General features: G+C 38.1%; 1 protein-coding gene and 1 pseudogene across 1 annotated transcript in view; one reads left to right on the top strand and one right to left on the bottom strand.

Moving 5' to 3' along the window:
- NSL1 (NSL1 component of MIS12 kinetochore complex) overlaps nucleotides 1–23,797 on the top strand; it is an 81,522-nt gene that overhangs the window by 39,411 nt on the left and 18,314 nt on the right. The window lies entirely within an intron of this gene.
- Nucleotides 12,029–12,278, bottom strand: LOC143681062 (diphthamide biosynthesis protein 3-like; annotated as a pseudogene).

Below are 23,797 nucleotides of genomic sequence, written 5' to 3'. Positions count from 1 at the left end.
TCATATCCTCCCTCAATTTATTGATTTGGTTTTTGAAGAGGTTTTCCATTTCTGTTCGTATATTCAGAATTAAGTGTCTCAGCTCCTGTATCTCATTTGAGCTATTGGTTTGTTCCTTCGACTGGGCCATATCTTCAATTTTCCTGGTATGATTTATTTTTTGCTGGCGTCTGGGCATTTAATCAGATTTCCCTGAGTGTGGGACCCAGCAGGTTGAAAGACTTTCCTGTGAAGTCTCTGGGCTCTGTTTTTCTCATCCTGCCCAGTATGTGGTGCTTGTCTGTCTGCAGGTCCCACCAGCAAAAGATGTTGTGGCTTCTTTAACTTTGGAAGACTCTCGCTGCTGGGTGTGTGGTTGAGACAGAGGAAAGGTTGTAGGTTGGTTTTAATGGCTTCAAATTGTGAAGTCCTGGGATCTGAATTCCTTGAGAGAGGGATTCCACCTGAGTTGCGTTTCCCCCCTCCCGCGGGGGAGGTTCAGGTGGTAGGGAGCCCTGAAAGCAGCCTGTTTCTGCGTTCGGGGCAGTTGCAACCTGTGTAGTCCCAGCGCTGAGCCCAGAGGCAACGAAGGCTCCGTAGAAACAGCCGCAGAAGGCTCTGTTTCGCCCCCTTTCCTCTTTTTCAGTTAGCCCAATCAGCGACTTCCGCCTTGATCAGTTTCGCCTGAGCTGAGGGCCTATTTTTAGTAGTCAGAAGTTGTTCATTAATGCCACTATTGGTGTTAGGTTGGGCTCAGTCTCTACTACTGTTGAAGACTCTTTCCTTTCCCTCCGGGAAGTTGCCTGTGGGGGAGGGTCGCCAGCCGCCGCGGCTTGAGGAACCGCTGTACCGAGGCTCCCAGCCGGCCCGGGAAGCCGCGTGTGTGGAAGGGGCTGCGGTCGCTGGCCACCACGGCTTGGGGAACCGCTGTTCCGAGGCTCCCAGCCGTCCCGGGAAGCCGCGCGTGGGGGAGGGGCGCTGGCCGCCGCGGCTTGGGGAACCACCAATCCGAGGTTCCCAGCTGGCCTGGGAAGCCGCGTGTATGGAAGGGGCTCCGGTCACCGGCCACTGCGGCTTGGGGAACCGCCGATCCAGGGCTCCCAGCTGGCCCGGGAAGCCGCGTGTGGGGAAGGGGCGCCGGCTGCCGCGGCTTGGGGAACCACCGATCGAAAGCTCCCAGCCGGCCCGGGAAGGAGGAAGGAAGGGGCTCCGGCCGCCAGCCGCCGCGGCACGTGGAAGCGCGCACCTCTTGGGGAGCTCACCACAGCAGAGTCTCTTAGCCAGTCCAGAATGGGGTACGCTGTGTGTCTGGTCTCTGTCATGGCTCCGGGAGCTGTTCTGTACTGTTTCTAGTTCTTTAGTAGTTGTTCTGGTGGAGGAACTAAGACCCGCGCGCCTTACTAAGCCACCATCTTCTCCGGAAGTCTACTCTGGGGTTTTTTGTTTGTTTCACTGCATTTTAAAAATTGAGATACTTTATGTATTCACATACCATATAATCATCCAGAGTGTACAATCAGTGGTTCACAATATCATCAGATAACTGTGTATTTATCATCACAATTGGTGTTTGAACATTTTCATTACACCACCAACAACAAAAATAGAATAAAAATAAAAATAAAAAGGAACACCTGAAACATCCCATTCCCCCGTAATCCCCTATTATTTATTTATTTTTTGTCTTTTTTTTTTTACTTAGTCTTCTGTACATACACTTAATAAAGGGAGTGTCAGTCACAAGATTTTCATAATCACATGGACACACCTTAAAAGCGCTATAGTTATTTATTTATTTTTCCTTGCTTTAATTTTAAATTGGTTTATAAAACATACTGTACAAACAGACTTTATAATGATTGCTTAGATATTTTATTTAAATATGCCTATGGATAAGCTAACTAAGATATCCATTTTATGTGGTTAAGATTTCCATTTAATTGTAAAAATAATTTGTATTGTATTGAACCTTGAAAACTTTATGCTGGATACAAGAAGTTAGTCCAAAAGACCACACATTATATTTTTACATTTATATGAAGTATCCAGAATAGGCAAATCTAGAGAGATATAAGTAGATTAGTGGTTGGCTAGGGCTGGAAGGTGGGTGAATGGGGATTTACTACTTAATTAGTAAAGGGGTTCTGTTTTGGGTGATGAAGGTTTTAGTAATGGAAAGTGTGACGGTAGCACAACATTGTAAAAGTAATTAACACTGAATGATACATTTAAAAATGGTTAAAATGGCAAATTTTATGGTACATATATTTCACCACAATTTTTTAAGTTTCTCTATGCTAGTAATCTCATTTATTGTTTCCTGTTTGTTTATAGCAGCCATTTTTATAGGTGTGAGGTGATCTCTCATTGTCATCTTAATTTGCATCTCCCTGATAGCCAGTGAAAATGAGCAACTCTTCATGAGCTTAGAAAGCCTTGTGTATTTGCTGTTCAGAAAAATGCCTATTCATTCCCTCTGCTCATTTTTTAATTGGATTGTTTGTTCTTTTGTTGTTGAGCTGTATAATTTCTTTATGTACAGAGGATATTAAGCCTTCATCCAATATGTGGTTTTCAAATATTTTCTATCATTGAGTTGGCTGCCTCTTCACCTTGTTAACAAAGTCCTTTGAGGCCCAGAAGTTCTTGATCTTAAGGAGTTCCTATTTGTCTTTTTTCTTTCACAGCTTGTGCTTTAGTTGTAAAATTTAAGAAGGTACTTCATTTTGCTAGATCCTGAAGATGTTTCTCTACATTTTCTACTTTCTGAAGAAATAGTACTATTAATACTAATAGTAATATTAGTACTATTAGTACAATACTAATAGTAATAGTACTGGCTATTAGCCATTTTGAATTAAGTTTTGTATAGGGTGTAAGTTAAGGGTCCTCTTTCATTCTTTGGCTTCTGAAATCCAGTTCTCCCATTCCTATTGATTGAAAAGATGATTCTGTCCCAGTTGAGTGGGTTTGGGGGCCTTATCAAAGATCAAATGTCCATAAATTTGGTGGTCAGTCTCTGCACTCTTGATTCTATTCCACTGGTCAGTCCTTCTGTCTTTGTGTCAGTACCATGCTGTTTTGACCATTGTGGCTTCACAGTAAGCTTTAAAGTCAGTAAGTGATAGTCCCCCAATTTATTCTTCTTTTTTAGGCTATCTTTAGCTTTTCGGAGTCTCTTTCCTTTCCATATAAATTTGATAACCAACTTTTGCAGTTCTTCTAAGTAGGTTGTTGGGATTTTTGTTGGTATTACATTCAATCTGTAGATCAGTTTTGGTAGAATTGACATCTTCATGATATTCAACCTTCCTATTCATGAGCATGGAATATCTTTCCATCTATTTAGTTCATTTTTTTATTTCTTTTAACAATTTTCTGTGTATAAGTCCTTGACATCCCTGGTTAGGCTTATTCCTAGATACCTGATTCTTCTGGTCACTATTCTGAATGGGAGTTTTTCCTTATTTGTCACCTTAGTTTATTACTTGTAGACAGAAAAGTTACTGATTTTGGTACATTAATCTTATATCCCACCACTTTGCTGAATTTGTTTATTAGGTCAAGAAGTTTTGCTGTAGACTTCTCAGTTCTAAGTATAGGATCATGTCATCTGCAAATAGTGAAAGTTTTACTTCTTCCTTTCCTATTTGGATGCCCTTTATTTCTTTCTCCTGTCTAAATGCTCCAGCTAGTACTTTTTTTTTTCATTTGAAAAGAGATTAAATTTATTGAAAGAATTACTTAGATATAAAGGAAATATTTAACTGCATTTCAAAAAATATACTTTATAATCTTGCACAGAGAAACAAAAAGAGATGCTAGCCACAATTCTTTCACGAGAGTCCAGGGTTAGATCATTGCTATAGTGTAGATACTGGAAGGGATGAACAAAACTGACAGCAGGTACTTTCCAGGTGGACACATCCAGTAGCTTGATCATATTCTCAATAGCATCCATATGGCTTAGCTAGTACTTCTAATACAGTGTTGAAAGATAGTGGTGACAATGGGCATCCTTATCTCATTCCTGACCTTAAGGAGAATGCTTTCAGTTTCTTACCATGAAGTATGATGCTGGCTATGGGTTTTTCATATATGCCTTTTATGATATTGGGAAAGTTTCTTTGATTCCTAACTTTTGAAGTGTTTTTATCAGGAAAGGAAGCTGGATTTTGTCAAATGCTTTTCAGCTTCAATTAATATGATCATATGAATTTTCCCTTTTGATTTGTTAATGTGCTATATTATGTTGATTGATTTTCTTATATTGACCCACACTTGCATTCTTGGTATGAATCCTACTTGGTCATGATGTATATATAATTCTTTTAATGTGTGTTGGATACAATTTGCTGGTATTTTGTTAAGAATTTTCGTATCTGTGTTCATTAGGGAGATTGGTCTGTAATTTTCTTTTCTTGTGTTGTCTTTATCCGATTTTGGTATTAGAGTGATGTTAGCGTCATAAAATGAGTTAAGTCATTTTCCTTTTTCCTCAGTTTTTTTGGAAGAGTATGAGCAGAATTGGCATTAGTTCTTCTTGAGCATACACATTTATGATTGTCACTTCTAACTGTTGAATTGTCCCTGTTATTAATATGTAATATCCTTCTTTGTCTTTTATGATATCTTTACATTTAAAGTCTGTTTTGTCTGATATTAATATAGCTACTCCTGCTTTCTTTTGGTTACAGCTTGTATAGTTATTTTTCTATCCTTTCACTTTCAGTCTGTGTCCTTAAGTCTCAGATGCCTGTCTTGTGAACAGCATACAAATGGATTATGAGTTTTGATCCATTCTGTCTGATCTTAATTTATGTGTTTAGTCCATTAACATTCAAAGTAATTATGTAAAAACAGTTCTTGACTCTACCATCTTGTCCTTTAGTTTTTATTCATGAAGTCTATATATTATTTTTATTCTCTCTCTTTTTTCCTTTAAATTACTGTTATTCATATTCTTCAATTCTGTGCTCTCCTCCAAGCCTCCCTCCCTCTTCTGTCTTTTTTTATCAGCTGACAGGGCTCCTTTTAGTATTTCTTGTAGGGCTGGTGTCTTGTTGACTAGTTCTCTCAGTCTGTCTTTGTCTTTAAAGATTTTAATCTCTCCCTCAATTTTGAAGGATGACTTGGCTGGATAAAGAATTCTTGGTTGAAAGCCTTTCTTGTTTGGGATCTTAAATATATCATATTACTGCCTTCTTGCTTCTGCGGTGCCTGTTGAGTAGTCTAAAGTCAGTCTTATGTGTTTTCCCTTGTATGTAGTAGATTGCTTTTCTCATGCTGCTTTCAGGACTTTTCTGTTTCTCTTCAATACAGGACAGTCTGATTATTGTGTCTTGGAGTAGGCCTGTTCAGATTTAATCTATTTGGAGTTCGCTGGACCTCTTTGACTTGCATATTCATATCTTTTGTAAGGGTTGGGAAGTTTTCTCCTGTTACATCTTCAACTAACTTCCCCAGCACTTTACTCTTCTTTTCCTTCTGGGATACCAATGATCCTTATATCTGTGCATTTCTTGTTGTCCATCATTTCCCTAAGATCCAGTTACATTTTTTCCATCTTTCTTGCTATTTGTTCTTTTGTGTGCTCTAGTTCAATTGTTCTAGTTCCTAGTTCACTTGTTTTCTTTCTGCTTCTTCAAATCTGCTATTGTGTATCTCCAGTATATTTTTAATTTAGTCTACTGTATCTTTCATTTCTGTGAGAGCTGCCATTTTTCTTTTTTACCTCCCAAATTCTTCTGTATGCTCTTCTAGTGTCTTCCTGATATTTTGCTTTATAAATACCCTTGAGTAGTTGTTTCATAGTCTGTGTCCCCTCTGGAATTTTGGTTTGGTCATTTGGCTGAGCCATTTCTGCTTGGATCTTCATGTGTTTTGTGATTTTCTGTTGTGTTCAGGGAATTTGATCATCTTGATATAGTTATTTTGCAAGTTGATTTCCTTCACTCTTCTAAAGTTCTGTATTTACTTGTTTTGTTAAACGTTTTCTCGTTTTTTGCTGAATGTTTCCTTTTGCACTTTGTTGGTTATTCTCCATCAAATCAAAGTCCATATCTCATGTAGGATACAGTTCAACTTGATGGGTCTATTAGAAGCTAGGCCGGGGTGCACGGGTACTCCAGTGGCAGAATAGCTGCCCACCATGCAGGAGATCCAGGCTCAACTCCCAGCGTATGCAAAAAAAAAAAAAAAAAAAGGATATGAAGAAAAAAGAAGAAAGAGATGATAACAATAATAAAATAAAATAATAATATGTTTGAAATAAATATACCTCAACAGTAGTAAAACAGTATCAAAAGGAGACATCCCAGAATAAACTGGGAGTGAAGTCAAGCTGGTGCCCACCAAAGAGAGAGAAAAATAATAGTAATAATAAAAGTAAATGAAATGGAATAACAAAAATATGCAAGATAAAAAATAGGAGACAAAGAATAAAAATATATATGAAATACCTATAAAAATAAAAAACGATGAAAAGAACAATTATACTATTAATAAAAAATGTTTATAAAGAATCTGCTTTTAAAGGGGGGAAAGAAAAAAAGAATATTAAAAAAAAATTAAAATAAAAACCTAGGCAGATTGGGAGTTAGCTTTCCTGGGCTTCTGCCTTTTCTCCAGACGTCGAGGCTCCTCCCTCAGGCTCCCCACTCCCTGTCTGGTGTAGGCAACCTGCAGGTACTGGCCTAGCCAGCAGATGGCGGGCCCGAGTCTCCTCTCAGCCCCACCCTTCCTGGTGGAAGTGACTCAAGGTTAGCATACTGAACAGGAGGGCAACTCCTGGCCCATTGTGGCTCATTGACTGCTCTCTGTCAGGAGCCAGTCAGTGCCTGGGGGATCAGCTGATTCACAGTGCTGGTGGGTCTGCGGGACACGGTGTCCGCAGACTGGCTATTCCTGCATCTGGCCAAGAGATCACTCCCTCTCCCTGTCCCAAGGCCTGGCCGCACAGTAGATGATTGGCCCGCCACTGGTCATCCAGAGGTGTTGTCCACTATGACCACATGGGGAGGTTTCTCCAGCCAGCAGCTGTGCAGATTGGAGCTGAGGACTGTCAGCTCCCTCCTATCGCAACTCCCCTGGGCACTGCAGCCCACCTGGTAGGGATCCCAGTTATCCAACCCACTCATTCTTCTTGACTGATCCTGCAGACGCTCTCCTCCCCAAAACTGCCTGAAGACTTTCTTGTTTATTCACACCTTGGGACCTGCAGTCCTGGTCATTTTCTCCCTGTCCCCTATCTTGTTTCACACAGCAGGAGTGACCTCACTCCATTCTGCTCTGCCATTTTCCTGGAAGTCCTGCCAGTGGGATTTTGATAGGAATTGCATTGAATCTGTAGATCAATGTGGAGAGTATTGAAACCTTAACAATAGTAAGTCTTCTGGTATATGAACACTGATCTCTTTCCACTTATTTAGGTTTTTAATTTCTTTCAACAATGTTTTCTAGTTTTAGCACTTCTTTTGTTAAATTTATCCCTAAGTATTTTATTCTTTCTGAAGCTATTGCAAATTAAATGTTTTTTAAATTTCATCTTTTTTTAATTCATTGCTAATAGAATTAATTTTTGAAGACTGATCTTGTATCCTTGTTAAACTTGTTTATTAGATCTTATACCTTTTTACCATTTTAGAATTTTCTATATACAAAATCACATGATCTGCAAATAGGCAGTTTTACTTTTTCCTTTCCAATCTGTATGCCTGACACTCACTGATGATAAGTCTCCTATGAGTCTTATTGCCATATCTTTATAGCTAATCTAGGTTTTTTCTCATGGCTTTTGAGATTTTTTTCTTTATTCTTAATGCTCTGCGGTTTTACCAAAATATGTCTTGACATTTATTTTTATTAATCTAGCATGGTTTTGGTGTGTACTTTTTTTTATATCCTCACCCCATTATTAACACTTTGCATTAGTGTGGTACCTTTGTTACAATTTATGAAAGAATATTATAATGGTATTATTTCTACAGTCCATAGTTTACCTTAGGATATCCCCCCCATACCACCCTAATATTAATACCTTGCATTAGTGTGGTATATTGTTGTATTTCATGAACGAACGTTTTTGTAATTATACTTTTGTAATTATAATTTTGTAATTATAACCATAATCCATCATTTACAAAAGGGTTTATTGTGTTGTACAGTCTTGTGTTTTATCTTTTAATTTTTGTTCTAGTGTCATATATATATACACACCTAAAATTTACCCTTTTGATCACATTCACATATGTAATTGAGTGATATTAATTACACTTACTCAATGTTGCACCATCACCACCATCCATTTCTAAAACTTTACCGTTTACCCAAATAGAAATTCTAAGCAGACTAAGCTTTAACTGCCCACTTCCTACCTCCAACCCAGCCTCTCTTACCCTCTAAGTTCTAACTCTATGAATTTGCTTATCCTTTTATTTCATATCAGTGAGATTATACCATATCTGTCCTATTGTGTCTGTCTTATTTCACTCAACATAATGTCTTAAAAATTCATCCATGCTGTCGCATGAACCAGGACTTCATTTTAATGCTGAATAATATTCCATTGCATGTATATACCACATTTTGCAGATCCATTCATCACTTGATGGATGCTTTGGGTGCTTCCAAATTTCATCAAATGTAAATAATGCTGCCATGAACATTAATGTGCAAATTCTCTTCAAGTCCCTGCTTTCACTTCTTTGGGGGTTTATCCCCAGTGAAGGTAATGCCAGATGTTCTAGTTTGCCAGCTGCTGGAATGCAACACACCAGAGACAGATTGACTTTTAATAAAAGGGGATTTATTTTGTTAGTTCTTCAGAGGAAAGGCAGCTAACTTTCCACTGAGATTCTTTCTTACGTGGAAGACACAGGATGGTCTGTACTGGTCTTCTCTCCAGGCCCCTAGGTTCCAACAGTTTTCCCCAGGGTGACTTCTTTCTGCATCTCCAAAGGCCTGGGCTGAGCTGCGAGTGCTGAGATGAGGAATGCCAAGCTGATTGGGCTGTGCTATGTTGCGGTCACTCATTTAAGCATCAGCCAATGAGGTAAAACGTCCTTTGTTGCAGCAGGCACGCCTCCTAGCCGATTACAGATGTAAATCAGCAACAGATGAAGTTCAGGTACCATTGGCTTGTGTCCGCAGCAACAGAACTAGGTATGCTCACCTGGCCAAGTTGACAACTGAATCTAACTAACACACCAGATCATATGGCAGTTCTGTGCTTAGCTTTCTGAGGAACTACCAAACTGTCTTCCACAGTGGTTGCATCATTTTATTCCCACAACAATGAATGAGAGTTCCTATTTCTCCACATCCTCTTCAATACTTGTAATTGTGTCTTTTTTTTTAAGAGTAACCTTCTAGTGGTTGTGAAATGGTATTTCATTGTAGTTTTGATTTGCATTTCCCTAAGAGCTAATGATATCGAGCATCTTTTCATCTGCTTTCTAGCCATTCGTATATCCACTTTGGAGAAGTGTCTATTCAAGGCTTTTGCCCATTTTTTAATTGGATTGTTTGTATTTTTGAGTTGTAGAATTTCTTTATATTGTTATAGTTATTTAACCCTTATCCAATATGTGGTTCTCAAATATTTTCTCCTGTTGAATAGGTTATCTTTTCACTTTTATGATAAAGTCCTTTGAAGCACTACAGTTTTTAATTTTTTTTATTTATCTGACTTTATTTAGCATACCAATAGTTTATCCTGTAATAAATTAATATGTACAGTTATCAAAAAATGTTGGGTGCTTTCCAAGGAGGTGTACACTGGAGGTGTATACTAAAGTGTTATGTAGAACCATTTAAACAGCTGTCTGTTTAATTTTCAAATCCAAGTATATTTTGAAAAGTAGTCTCTTTCTCTGTAAATCATGATTCAGATAGTTTGAGTTTATAAAGGTTTCAGATGCCATTTCAGGGCCTGCAGCTACCAAATCTGACATCATAGAACTGACAATTCAGTAATCATTTGATTCTATCACCTAATTATACAAATAGGAATCCACTGGTATTGTCAAAGATTACAAAAGCTAGTAAGAGGCAGAGCCTAGACTAAAAATTGTTTCTTAGGAAGGTTTCAGAAATATGTTGGGCTAAATAAGGCACATATATCACATGGAACTCCAGTCATAGGTAAAACAACCCTGGTTTTACTTTCAGTTTAACATTAGATTGAATTCTGATGGTTCTTTTATAGTTCACAAATATATTTTGTGGTTCAGTTGCTTTGGAAACAAAATCTTTCTGACTATTGTAGTTCATCACCCATCACTGATTGCCACTGTCATTTATGCTTTTTTCCTGGGATATTTCAACTCTGGCAACTTTTCTTCCCATTTTTCTGAGCTCTTAATAGACCTATGTCAAGGGTGTCTGTTCTTGTTTGAAATTCGACATCAGCAGGAGTTAACATGGTATCAACACCTACAGAACAATCAACATTTGAGTTTGAGGCAGCTCATTTAGGTCAGTTATCACGTATCCTGCTCTGTTCATTTGAACAGCCACTGATTCTGATCCGTTTTTGCTAAGCAGCTATGGATTACTTCAGGGGTGTCAGCATCCCAACATAGCAGTAAGATTTCTCAGCACACCAAAAGTATGCCATGTAATGAATGCTTCATAAGATGTTCTGGTTTTTTATGTCTCAGCCTAATGGCTTCACATAACTATGTTGCAAGCCAAGGCTACACACTTGTTTTAATTTAAGCTCCCAGTGAGTGTGTGTAGCACATTTATCAATCAATAAAAGAATGTTCAAATTCTAGCGAGCCAGTTTTCTCTTTAATTGCAGGAGCCATTTCCCAAACAACCTGCCAGACATAAGTTCATTTTTTTGACTTTGTATCTACACAAGAGAGTTGCATATATAAAGGGAAATTTTGAATTTCCACGTAAATGATTCTAATTTTGTGGTATTTCTTAGCACTGCAGCAAAAGAAGATGAATGACTTAGCTTCATGTATCTTTTTCTCCAGAGGAATAGTTTGGTACGAGTGCATGTGCCCCATGGGGGTATCTATTCAGAATAAACCTCCAGGTTTCAAACTCATCTTTGGCAAATAGAAGCCACTGTAGAGGCTTCACCTCTTAGCTGCATTGGCATGATACTGTAATCATGATGAAAACATTGCCTCCAGCCATAAAGAATGGACCTCCATCTGAAATACAATTTCATTAGCCTTTTCTAAAAAGAAATAAACAAAACCTAGATACAGAACTGTATTTGTTCTGATCTGGCAAAATCATTCAAGCATCTTGTCTACTAAGTTCACATTTGGTTCCTCTGTTAACAATTTTGCTTCCCTTGGCCTGCTTGTCTTTTTTTCTTATCCTGATTTTCAAGGAACATACAGAATATTGAAAAGGAAACTCAGTATTCTTTGTCCATTTCACTTTTTAATTTTTTCTTTTTAATTCATTAACTTTTACCCTGGAGAAATTATGACCTCATCATATTTTTTATTTAATACACAGCCAGCCCTGTATGTATCAAGCATAACAGCAAAGCCATGCTTAGCAGAGTATCAACGTTCTAACAGTGACACAATTAAGGAGAGACTAATTTTCTTAAGTTCAGAATAGCAAGGTTGATGTCAAATTTCAAAGGAATTGGCTGATGTTAATAATCTTAATAACCAACTAAAAAATACAATCCCTTTTTTTGTCAAAGAATATGGATGATTTTGAGGTAGATGATTCTGTTATAAGATCCTGAAGTAATTAGGTTTAAGCTATAAAAATAGTTGAAACTGAGAGGAAAAAAACATAACTGATTTGAAATTATCTTTTTAAAAATTTGGATGGAAACTTAAGAACACTTGCAATTCAAAGTTTTGTACGTAAAATCCAGGTATGTAATGCTGTGGGTTGCTTCTTTAATTGAAGGTGAATATAGCAGTTGATGAAAGAATCCACCATCTAACAGAACAACAAACCACAAAAAGGTTGTCCTTGTGAAGAGGCCTATAACTTTGCATTTGATTTTTCCATCTTAGTTCTTTCTCAGTAGTTTGAGATTTGGATTCTTACAGCCTTCTCAGCATTTAACTAATTCTTTGTTGGTGAAAGGTGCCGGAATTGTTTCTCCACACATAAACTGATCTTTGTCATAGATGACTTTTATAATAGAGAGAGCAGCTAGGGCACATTGCCACGTCTTCTCCATTCTCCAAATCTTCCTTGGTGATGGTGAAGTTATCCCCACATGGGCAGGGGGAGAAATACATCTCCAAGTCTTCGTCATACTGGAAGTCCTCGATCTCCACCTCGTCGTGAAACGCTGTCATTGTCACTAGGGTCAGCAAGAGGGCTGTCGCCCCCACCATCCGACACCACCTCCATGGGTCTAAATTCGGTGGCGCTGGCCAGGCTGGACACTGTCACCACGCTACAGTTTTTAATTTTGAGGCAATCCCATTTATCTATTTTTTTGTTGTTGCTTGTGCTTAGATGTAAAGTCTAAGAAATTATTGCCTAAAACAGGGTACTGAAGATGCTTCTGTACATTTTCTTCTAGGGTTTTATAGGTCTGGTTCTTATATTTAGGTCTCTGATCCATTTTGAGCTAATCTTTGTATATGGTGTAAGATAACAGTTTCTCTTTCATTATTTTGCATAAGGAAGAACTTCATTTTGTTCTCTTTTTTTTTTGTCTCTTTTCATTTATTGCAACTTCTTTTTCTGTATAGTTAATCTTTTGTCATGTACCTAACTGATCCCTTTCTCATATTTTTTCTGCATATTTTTAAAATACTTTGTTTGTCATTACCCTGAGGTTTTTTTACACAATTTTTGTCTGTAATCTACAATCTGAAAAGATACCAGCTTAACTTCCATAGCATTCACATTCTCTGCTCCCATATCTGTTTCCCCTCTTTATATTGTTTTAGTCCCACATATCTCTATATTTTGCTTGTCTATTATTAGTAAATATCCCATTTTTCTTCCTTGTAATTTTTTTTGATGATATCTGGGAATCTGATTATTTTGATGTGTTAACTCTGATGGTCAACTTTTCTATCTTGTGTAGGGTTTTATTGTTGATTGACTTTGTGTTAAGGCTTTTCTTTGATGTTTTGTCCAGTTTTTTCCAGACCTTTAGAATAGTCCCTGTTTAACTGATCAGATTTTCTTTTCAGCTGTTTTCAACTGATTCTTGCCCTTTGTGGCACAGTGTTTAAGATTGCATTTTGAGCAATCTTTCCACATTCAGGAGAAAGCTTCCTTCCTCTGTTCCTTCTCTGGAAATCTTCATCTGTTCTGTTTTTTTTAAATATGTGTGCAGAATTTTCTCCCTACTTCCTACAATTTGTTTAAGTTCTCTCCCTCACTCAGTGCCCCCTTTTCCTTTTCAGTTCAGGGCCCCATACTGAGTTGCAGCAGTTCAGTTTTAACTCCCATTCTTTTATTTGTGAGGCTTTTTCTGCCATTGGCTTCTTCCATCCTAGGATATCCCAACTGGATCCATTCCAGATTATGTTTATGTGCTTCAGCGAACAGGCTAGACAGAGTATGCACCTCGCTTGCTGACAGTTCTGCCATAGTCTCTCTTTTTTATCTCTGCCTCCCCCCACTCCCCTCCAGGAGCAGTTTTGTATGTGGCATTCCTCAGCTGCTATGTTCTGTCCTGGGTCCTCTGATGAGGACGCATATGCCTGGATATGCGTGGGGTTCTAACTCATTGTTGTGAGTGGCTTTATGCATCTGCTACAGGAGGGACCTGTACTGTGCTGTATTTGCACAACTCCCAAGCTGCAAGGGACCAGGTAAGGGCAAGGGGTACAGACGGGCAGGTCTGAGAAGGAAATCTGCTACCTTATTTTGGCATCTTCTGCAGTTCAACATTTGTGGAGCATATTTCTACAGTCTCTGTCATACACCGGAGATCGAAGCAAGTGAGATTTTTCCTTTTATTAGTTAATTCCGAGGGGATATCTTACATCACCATGTTGATGACATCACCTGGTATGTACTTTTTTCTAATGTTTTTCAGACCAAGAATAACTTTATTGTCTTTTCTTGGTTACATAAATAAAAATGCACGTTGCAAAAATGTTATAAGCATAAGAAAAAGTTTAAACATGAAATCACATACCACAAAGAACACTACCAACATGTTTTTGAGCAGTGACCAGTATTTAATGTATTGCTTGATCCTTCTGAGTTTACCTTGAAAAAGTATTCTAAATTCAGCCACTTATCTAGTCTACCTTTCTTCCTTTTGTCCGTGTCACCATATTCTCTTAGCATGACTAGGAATATAATAGCCTCCTCACTGGAAACCCGCCTTTCATCCCTGTTTCCCATTCATAATCCAGAGTATTCCTTATTATTATTTCTTTTTAAAATTTATTTTATTTTATATTTGAAGTATTTTTATTGATAAATCTTCACATACATACATTCCATACATGGTGTACTATCAATGGCTCACAGTATCATCATATAGTTGTGTGTTCATGACCATGATCATTTTTAAAACATTTCAGAGCATTTCTTTTAAAGCATAGATCAGATGATGTCACCCCTGTGTAAAACTCTCCAGTGGCTCACCATCATCATCCTTCCTTTGGCCTACCAGGCCCTCTATGATGTGGTGCCTGGCTACTTCTCTGATATCATCTCTAACCCTGATCTCTTACCACTATTCCGATTGTTACTGTGCTACAGCCACACGAGTGATCTTGATATTTCCCCAAGAATGTCCCAAACACACACTGACACTGTGGCTTTTACATTTGCTGCTCCCTCTATCTGAAATAGTGTTCCTCAGGTACATGCCTGACTCTCAGCTCATTCAGGTTTCTGTTGAAAGTCACCTCATCAGAGCAGTCTTTACTGAAAGCCCGTGTCATATCCCAGTACCCTCTTGGTCATATTCTGTCTCAACCTGCTTTATTTTTCTTCACCAGTTACCACTGATGTTATATAATGCTTATTTTATTGTCTCATCCACTCCTCTCCCACCCCACTGTATTTTAAGCTCCCTTTTGGGTAAAGACTGTTTTATTCACTTCTGAATGTCCTAGTGCTGAGATCATTCTTTCACGTAGTAGAAATTCAATAAGTATTTATAAAATGATTATATAGTTTTATATAAATGTGATCATATTATACATGCTCCACCCCTTCAGATATCCAATGTTAACCTGGTTTGAATCCATTTAAAAGTTTTCTCTATTCATATACTCATATAGGAATACGTGTCCCCTGGATGTTTTGTGCATAATTTATAGAAAATTGATTCATATATTCAAATTCTCTGCAACTTACATAGGAGTACATGGAACTTATGCATAGGTCTATATTATTTTAAATCGTGATTATATTTTATATTTTATCGATTTCCAGCTTCATTCCATTATGATCTGAGAAAGAATTTTGTATAATTTCAATCTTTTAAAATTTAGTGAGACTTGCTCTGTGACCTAATGTATGGACTATCGTGGAGAATGATTTATGAGCACTTGAGAAAAATGTGTGTCTTGCTGTTTTGGTGTGTAATATTCATAAATGTCTGTTAAATCTAGCTCATTTATCATACTGTTCAACATCTCTCTTTCCTTATTGATCCTCTGTGTAGATGTTCTATCCATTAATGAGAGTGGTGTATTGAAGTCTCCAACTCTTACTGTCGAGATGTCTACTTCTCCCTTCAGTGTCGTCAGTGTGTACCTCATGTATTTTGAGGCACTCTGGCTCAGTGCATGAATATTTATGATTGTTTTGTCTTCTTGATGAATTGTTCCCTTTATTAATACATAGTATCCATTTTCCTTGTCTCTTTCGTTTTACATTTGGAGTCTTATTTATGTAATATTAGTATAGCTACCCCTGCTCTTTTCTGGTTGTTGTTTGCATGAAGTATCTTTTTCTAACCTTTCACTTTCAAGATATTTTTGTCCTTGGGTCTAAAGTGAGTCTCTTGTAGATGAGTCCTGTTTTTTAATCTCTTCTGCCAGTCCATCCTTTTATTAGGGAGTTTCATCCATTAACATTTAATGTTATTACTATGAAGGCAGTGACTTTTCTCCCATTTTGTCTTTTGGATTTTATATGTCATATCTTGTTTTTTTCTTTCTCTTTTTACCCTTCCTGATAGTCTTCATTTCTATACCCTTCTCTAAACCTCTATCTCCTGTCTTTTCCTATCTGCCTTGTTGTAGTGTTCCCTTTAGTATTTCCAGTAGAGTAAGTCTCTTGTTCACAAACTCATTCAGTGTTTGTTTGTCTGACAATATTTTAAACCCTTCCTCATTTTTTTTAACACAACATTTAGAAATCATTCCATTCTACATATGCAATCAGTAATTCTTAACATCATCACATAGATGCATGATCATCATTTCTTAGTACATTTGCATCGATTTAGGAAAAGAACTAGCAAAACAACAGAAAAAGATATAGAATGTTAATATAGAGAAAAAATTAAAAAAAGAAACAAACAAAACAAAACAAAAAACTATAGCTCAGATGCAGCTTCATTCAGTGTTTTAACATAATTACATTATAATTAGGTATTATTGTGCTGTCTATTTTTGAGTTTTTGTATCTAGTCCTGTTGCACAGTCTGTATCCCTTCAGCTCCAATTACCCATTATCTTACCCTGTTTCTAACTCCTGCTGGTCTCTGTTACCAATGACATATTCCAAGTTTATTCTCGAATGTCGGTTCACATCAGTGGGACCATACAGTATTTGTCCTTTAGTTTTTGGCTAGACTCACTCAGCATAATGTTCTCTAGGTCCATCCATGTTATTACATGCTTCATAAGTTTATTCTGTCTTAAAGCTGCATAATATTCCATTGTATGTATATACCACAGTTTGTTTGGCCACTCGTCTGTTGATGGACATTTTGGTTGTTTCCATCTCTTTGCAATTGTAAATAATGCTGCTATAAACATTGGTGTGCAAATGTCCATTTGTGTCTTTGCCCTTAAGTCTTTTTTTTTTTTTTTAATTTTTTTATTAATCAAAAAAAAGAAAAGAAATTAACACAACATTTAGAAATCATTCCATTCTACAAATGCACTCAGTAATTCTTAGTATCATCACATAGATGTATGATCATCATTTCTTAGTACATTTGCATCGATTTAGGAAAAGAACTAGCAAAACAGCAGAAAAAAATATAGAATGTTAATATAGAGAAGAGAATTAAAATAATAATACTAATAATATATATATATATATATATATATATAAAGGAAAAAGAAAAAAAAACAAAAACAAAAGATCCAAACACACAAACAAACAAACAAAAAACCATATTTCAGGTGCAGCTTCATTCAGTGTTCCAACATAGTTACATTACACTTAGGTATTATTGTGCTGTCCATTTTTGAGTTTTTGTATCTAGTCCTGTTGCACAGTCTGTATCCCTTCAGCTCCAATTACCCATTATCTTACCCTGTTTCTAACTCCTGCTGGTCTCTGTTACCAATAATATATTCCAAGCTGATTCTCGAATGTCGGTTCACATCAGTGGGACCTTACAGTATTTGTCCTTTAGTTTTGGGCTAGACTCACTCAGCATAATGTTCTCTAGGTCCATCCATGTTATTACATGCTTCATAAGTTTAGTCTGTCTTAAAGCTGCATAATATTCCATCGTAGGTATATGCCACAGTTTGTTTAGCCACTCGTCTGTTGATGAACATTTTGGCTGTTTCCATCTCTTTGCAATTGTAGATAATGCTGCTATAAACACTGGTGTGCAGATGTCTGTCTGTGTCTTTGCCCTTAAGTCCCTTGAGTAGATACCTAGCAGTGGTATTGCTGGGTCGTAATCCATTCTGCCATTCTATGTCTTTTGATTGGGAAATTCAGTCCATTAACTTTTAGTATTATTACTGTTTGGATAATATTTTCCTCTACCATTTTGGCTTTTGTATTATATATATCATATCTGATTTTCCTTCTTTCTACACTTTACTCCATACCTCTCTCTTCTGTCTTTTCGTATCTGACTCTAATGCTCCCTTTAGTATTTCTTGCAGAGCTGGTCTCTTGGTCACAAATTCTCTCAGTGACTTTTTGTCTATAAATGTTTTAATTTCTCCTTCATTTTTGAAGGACAATTTTGCTGGATATAGGAGTCTTGGTTGGCAGTTTTTCTCTTTTAGTAATTTAAATATATCATCCCACTGTCTTCTAGCTTCCATGGTTTCTGCTGAGAAATCTACACATAGTCTTATTGGGTTTCCCTTGTATGTGACAGATTGTTTTTCTCTTGCTGCTTTCAAGATCCTCTCTTTCTCTTTGACCTCTGACATTCTAACTAGTAAGTGTCTTGGAGAACGCCTATTTGGGTCTATTCTCTTTGGGGTGCGCTGCACTTCTTGGATCTGTAAATTTAGGTCTTTCATAATAGTTGGGAAATTTTCAGTGAAAATTTCTTCCATTAGTTTTTCTCCTCCTTTTCCCTTCTCTTCTCCTTCTGGGACACCCACAACACGTATATTTGTGCGCTTCATATTGTCATTCAGTTCCCTGATCCCCTGCTCAAGTTTTTCCATTCTTTTCCCTATAGTTTCTGTTTCTTTTTGGAATTCAGATGTTCCATCCTCCAGTTCACTAATTGTAGCTTCTGTCTCTTTAGATCTACCATTGTAGGTATCCATTGTTTTTTCCATTTTTTCTTCTTTGTCCTTCACTCCCATAAGTTCTGTGATTTGTTTTTTCAGATTTTCTATTTCTTCTTTTTGTTCAGCCCATGTCTTCTTCATGTCCTCCCTCAATTTATTGATTTGGTTTTTGAAGAATTTTTCCATTTCTGTTCGTATATTCAGCATTAGTTGTCTCAGCTCCTGTATCTCATTTGAACTATTGGTTTGTTCCTTTGACTGGGCCATATCTTCAATTTTCCGAGCGTCATCCATTATTTTCTGCTGGTGTCTGGGCATTTGATCAGATTTCCCTGGGTGTGGGACCCAGCTGGTTGAAAGCTTTTTCTGTGAAATCTCTGGGCTCTGTTTTTCTTTTCCTGCCCAGTAGGTGACGCTCATGGCGCTCGTGTGTCTGCACGGCAGTCGGCCCGGGAAACCGCGCGTGGAGGGCGGGGGGTGTCGCCGGCCGCCCTGGCTTCGGGGAGTGCCGGTCCTAATTGCCCAGCTGGCCCGAAACGCCAAGCGTGACGGGAGGGCCCCGCTATCCAACGTTCCCAGTCAGACCGGGGAGCCACGTGCGTGGAGGGGACCCCAGTCGCCAGCCGCCCCGGCCGGGAAAACGCGCGCCCCTCGGGTAGCTCACCGCAGCAGATTCTCCCTGCCCGTTCAGCTGTTCCAGAATGGGGTACGCTGTCTTTTTGGTCTCTGTCGTGACTCCGGGAGCTGTTTCGTATTGTTTCTGTTTCTTTAGTTGCTTTTCTGGAGGAGGAACTAAGACCCGCGCGTCTTACTAAGCCGCCATCTTCTCCGGAAGTGCCCTTAAGTCTTTTGAGTAGATACCTAGCAATGGTATTGCTGGGTCGTATGGCAATTCTATATTCAGCTTTTTGAGGAACCGCCAAACTGCCTTCCACAGTGGTTGCACCATTTGACATTCCCACCAACAGTGGATAAGTGTACCTCTTTCTCCGCATCCTCTCCAGCACTTGTCATTTTCTGTTTTGTTGATAATGGCCATTCTGGTGGGTGTGAGATGATATCTCATTGTGGTTTTGATTTGCATTTCTCTAATGGCCAGGGACATTGAGCATCTCTTCATGTGCCTTTTGGCCATTTGTATTTCCTCTTCTGAGAGGGGTCTGTTCAAGTCTTTTTCCCATTTTGTAATTGGGTTGGCTGTCTTTTTGTTGTTGAGTTGAACAATCTCTTTATAAATTCTGGATACTAGACCTTTATCTAATATGTTGTTTCCAAATATTGTCTCCCATTGTGTAGGCTGTCTTTCTACTTTCTTGATGAAGTTCTTTGATGCACAAAAGTGTTTAATTTTGAGAGCTCCCATTTATTTATTTCTTTCTTCAGTGCTCTTGCTTTAGGTTTAAGGTCCATAAAACCGCCTCCAATTGTAAGTTTCATAAGATATCTCCCTACATTTTCCTCTAACTGTTTTATGGTCTTAGACCTAATGTTTAGATCTTTGATCCATTTTGAGTTAACTTTTGTATAGGGTGTGAGATACGGGTCTTCTTTCATTCTTTTGCATATGGATATCCAGTTCTCTAGGCACCATTTATTGAAGAGACTGTTCTGTCCCAGGTGAGTTGGCTTGACTGCCTTATCAAAGATCAAATGTCCATAGATGAAACCCTTCCTCATTTTTGAAGGGCAGTTTTGCTGGATATAGAATTCTTGGTTGGCAGTTTTTCTTTCTTGGTATCGTAAATATATCACACCACTGCCTTCTTGCCTTCGTGGTTTCAACTGAGAAATCTGCATATTTTCTTATCAAGCATCCCTTATATGTGGTGAATTGCTTTTCTCTTGCTATTTTCATAATTCTCTCTTTGTCTTTGATATTTGACAACCTGATTATCAAGTTTCTTGCAGTATGTCTATTCAGATCTGTTCTCTTTGGGCTATGCTGCATTTTTTAGATCTGTCATTTTATGTCTTTCCTAAGAGTTGGGAAATTTTCAGTTATTATTTCCTCCATTATTCTTTCTGCCCCTTTCCCCTTCTCTTTTCCTTCTGGGACACCTATAATATGTATATTTGTGCACTTCGTGTTGTCATTCAATTCCTTGAGACCCTGGTCATATTATTCCATTTTTTATCTTCTCTCTTCTTTTATATGTAGTATTTCAGATGTCTTGTCCTCTATCTAGTTCACTAATCCTTTCTTTACCTCTTCAGATCTGCTGTTATAGGTCTGCATTGTGTTTTCATCACTTGTGTTGTGCCTTTCATTCCCATAAGTTCTGCAATTTGTTTTTTCAGACTTTCGAGTTCTTTATGTTTACCCAAAGTCTACTTTATATCCTTCATTTCTTTTGCCATATCTTCTCTCAACTCACCGATTTGGTTTTTGGTGTAAATTTGCGTTTTCTTTAATTAATTGTCCAACTCCTGTATCTTCTTTGAAATGTTAGCTTGTTCCTTTGACTAGGCCCCATCTTTGTTTTTCATAGTATGACTCATAATTGTTTGCTGATGCCTAGGCATCTTATTTCCTTGATTAGTTTATTCTGGAGGCCATTTTACTCTTTTACCTAGGATATTCTTGTTGTTTAGCTTTGTTTTCTATCTGTTCTCTGTTGTTCTGTTCAGCTTATTCTAGACCTCTAGCACAGCTTCGGTTTAACTCATCAGAATTCTTCAGCACTTGTTTTTCTTGTTCTTACCCTGCCTTTATGGAACCTTTTTTTGAGGAGGTCTTCGCACATATGATTGACCCTCATCATATTTTCCCAGACAAGACAGGCCCAGGTCTCAGAGGGAGAATATAATCAGTATCAAATTTCTCTTGAGGGTGAAACCCAGCAGCTTGTCAGACTTTCCTGTTACACCTCTACATTCTGTGCTTTTCTTATCCTGCCCAGCAGGTGGCACTTATCAGCTCACAGCTCTCCACTGGCATAAAGTGATGTGGTGGCTTTAATTTTTCAGCAGACCCTCTGCCAGGGGCATGGTTGAGAGAGAGGCTGAGGTAGAAAGCAAGCTTAGGCTTTTTCCTGCTTTCTAGCCCCTGGGGCCTGAATTCTCTCAAGGAGTGCCACCATGTGAACTGGATCCCTTTCCCCCTTTTCTTAAGAAATTATCTCCCCCACTTGACTCATTACTTTGTCTATCAGACGTGTGTTAACTCAGCCCATGGCTAGGTCAGGCTGACAACTGAAAATGCCTGAAATTTTCTCTAATAAGCTACTTTGAATAGTTTTTAAAAAGAAGAAAAAAATTTAAATTTAAATTTAAAAAAAGTAATCCCTTTTCAGACCAGCCCCCAAGGTCAAGAACCAGAGTTGGAACCCAGCTCTATGTGTTCTTGGGGCACAGCCTGTTTTGGTTTGCTAAAACTGCCAGAATGCAATATACCAGAAATGGAATAACTTTTTTTTTAAGGGAATGTGATTTTATATGAGATCGTCAGATTTTTTTAATTAATTTTTAAATTCTCTTTAAAAATACGACAAGAAAGCACAAACATTCTTAACATATGATCATTCTGTTCTACACATATAATCAGTAATTGATAATATCATCACATAGTTGCATATTCATCATCATGATAATTTCTTAGAAGATTTGCATCAATTCAGAAAAAGAAATAAAAGACAACAGAAAAAAATTCATATATACCATACTCCTTTCCGCTCCCTTTCATTGATCACTAGCATTTCAATCTAAGTTTATTTTAACATTTGTTCCCCTGTTATTTTTATTCCATATGTTTTACTCATCTGTTGATAAGGTAGATAAAAGGAGCATCAGACACAAGGTTTTCACAGTCACACAGTCACATTGTGAAAGCTATATCATTATACAATCATCTTCATTAAACATGTCTACTGGAACACAGCTCTACATTTTCAGGCAGTTCCCTCCAGCCTCTCCATTACATCTTGACTAACAAGGTGATACCTACTTAATGCATAAGAATAACCTCCAGGATAACCTCTCGGCTCTGTTTGGAATATCTCAGGCATTGATGCTTTATTTTGTCTCATTTTGCTCTTCGACCCCTTTTGGTCAAGAAGGTTTTCTCAATCCCTTGATGCTGAGTCTCAGCTCATTCTAGGATTTCTGTCCCACATTGCCAGGAAGGTCCACACCCCTGGGAGTCATATCCCACATAGATGGGGGAGGGCAGTGAGTTTGCTTGTTGTGTTGTCTGGAGAGAGAGGCCACATCTGAGCAACAAAAGAGGTTCACTTGGGGGTAACTCTTAGGCCTAATTTTAAGTAAGCTCGACCTATCCTTTGTGGGGTTAAGTTTCATATGAACAAACTCCAAGATTGGGGACTCAGCCTATAGCTTTGGTTGTCCACACTGTTTGTAAGAATATCAAGAGTTCAATTTGGGGAAGTTGAATTTTCAATTTCCCCCTTTCTCACCATTCCCTGAACAGGACTTTGCAAGTACTTTTTTATTCACTCTTCAAATCACTGTGGGATTTATCGGGGCATCACGCTGGACAAACCAGCAAAATCTCATGCCACAGATGGAGGCTTTTGAGTCAGCTGTACTCATAGTACTGGAAAGGGGCTGTGTGCCAGTTTGAAACTATTATGTACCCCAGAAAACCCATGACAAGAACTGTAGCCGACAGAGATATAGACATTTGCAGATGCCTGAAGTGCCAACAAGAAAGAGGAGACACCTAGACATGGATGTTTAGAGATGCATAGCTCAGCAGAAATTACCATATGTGCTTTCCCATGAAATACTAAGCAAGGCAGAGCCCAGAGTTATGTCCCAGGGGAGCTAAGTGAAGGCCCACAGATGCTTAGAGAGGAAACCACTGGAATCAGAAGCTGGAAGCAACAGAACTGGGAACAAGGATCAGCAGACACCAGTCGTGTGCCCTCCCAGCTGATAGAGATGTTCCAGCTTCATTGGTCTTTCTCAAGTCAAGGTATCTTTGAATAGATTCCTTAGTTTGGACATTTTAATGGACTTAGAACTATAGCCTTGTGACTTAATAAGTTCCTTTTGTAAAAGACAACCCATTTCTGTTATATTGCTTTTCTGGCAGCACTAACAAATCAAAATAGGTACCTATATAATACATAAAAGTAACCTCCAGAATGTTCTGTTTGAAATCTCTCAGCCAGTGACACTTGATTTTGTTTCATTTCTCTTCCCTCTTTTAGTTTAGAAGGCTTTCTCAATCCCAATTGCCAGAGCCATACTCATTC

Source organism: Tamandua tetradactyla, chromosome 4 (assembly GCF_023851605.1).
Source record: "Tamandua tetradactyla isolate mTamTet1 chromosome 4, mTamTet1.pri, whole genome shotgun sequence".
Lineage (NCBI taxonomy): Eukaryota > Metazoa > Chordata > Mammalia > Pilosa > Myrmecophagidae > Tamandua > Tamandua tetradactyla.
The sequence above is the reverse complement of the archived record's forward strand: the minus strand, read 5'-3'. Positions and strand labels throughout refer to the sequence as shown.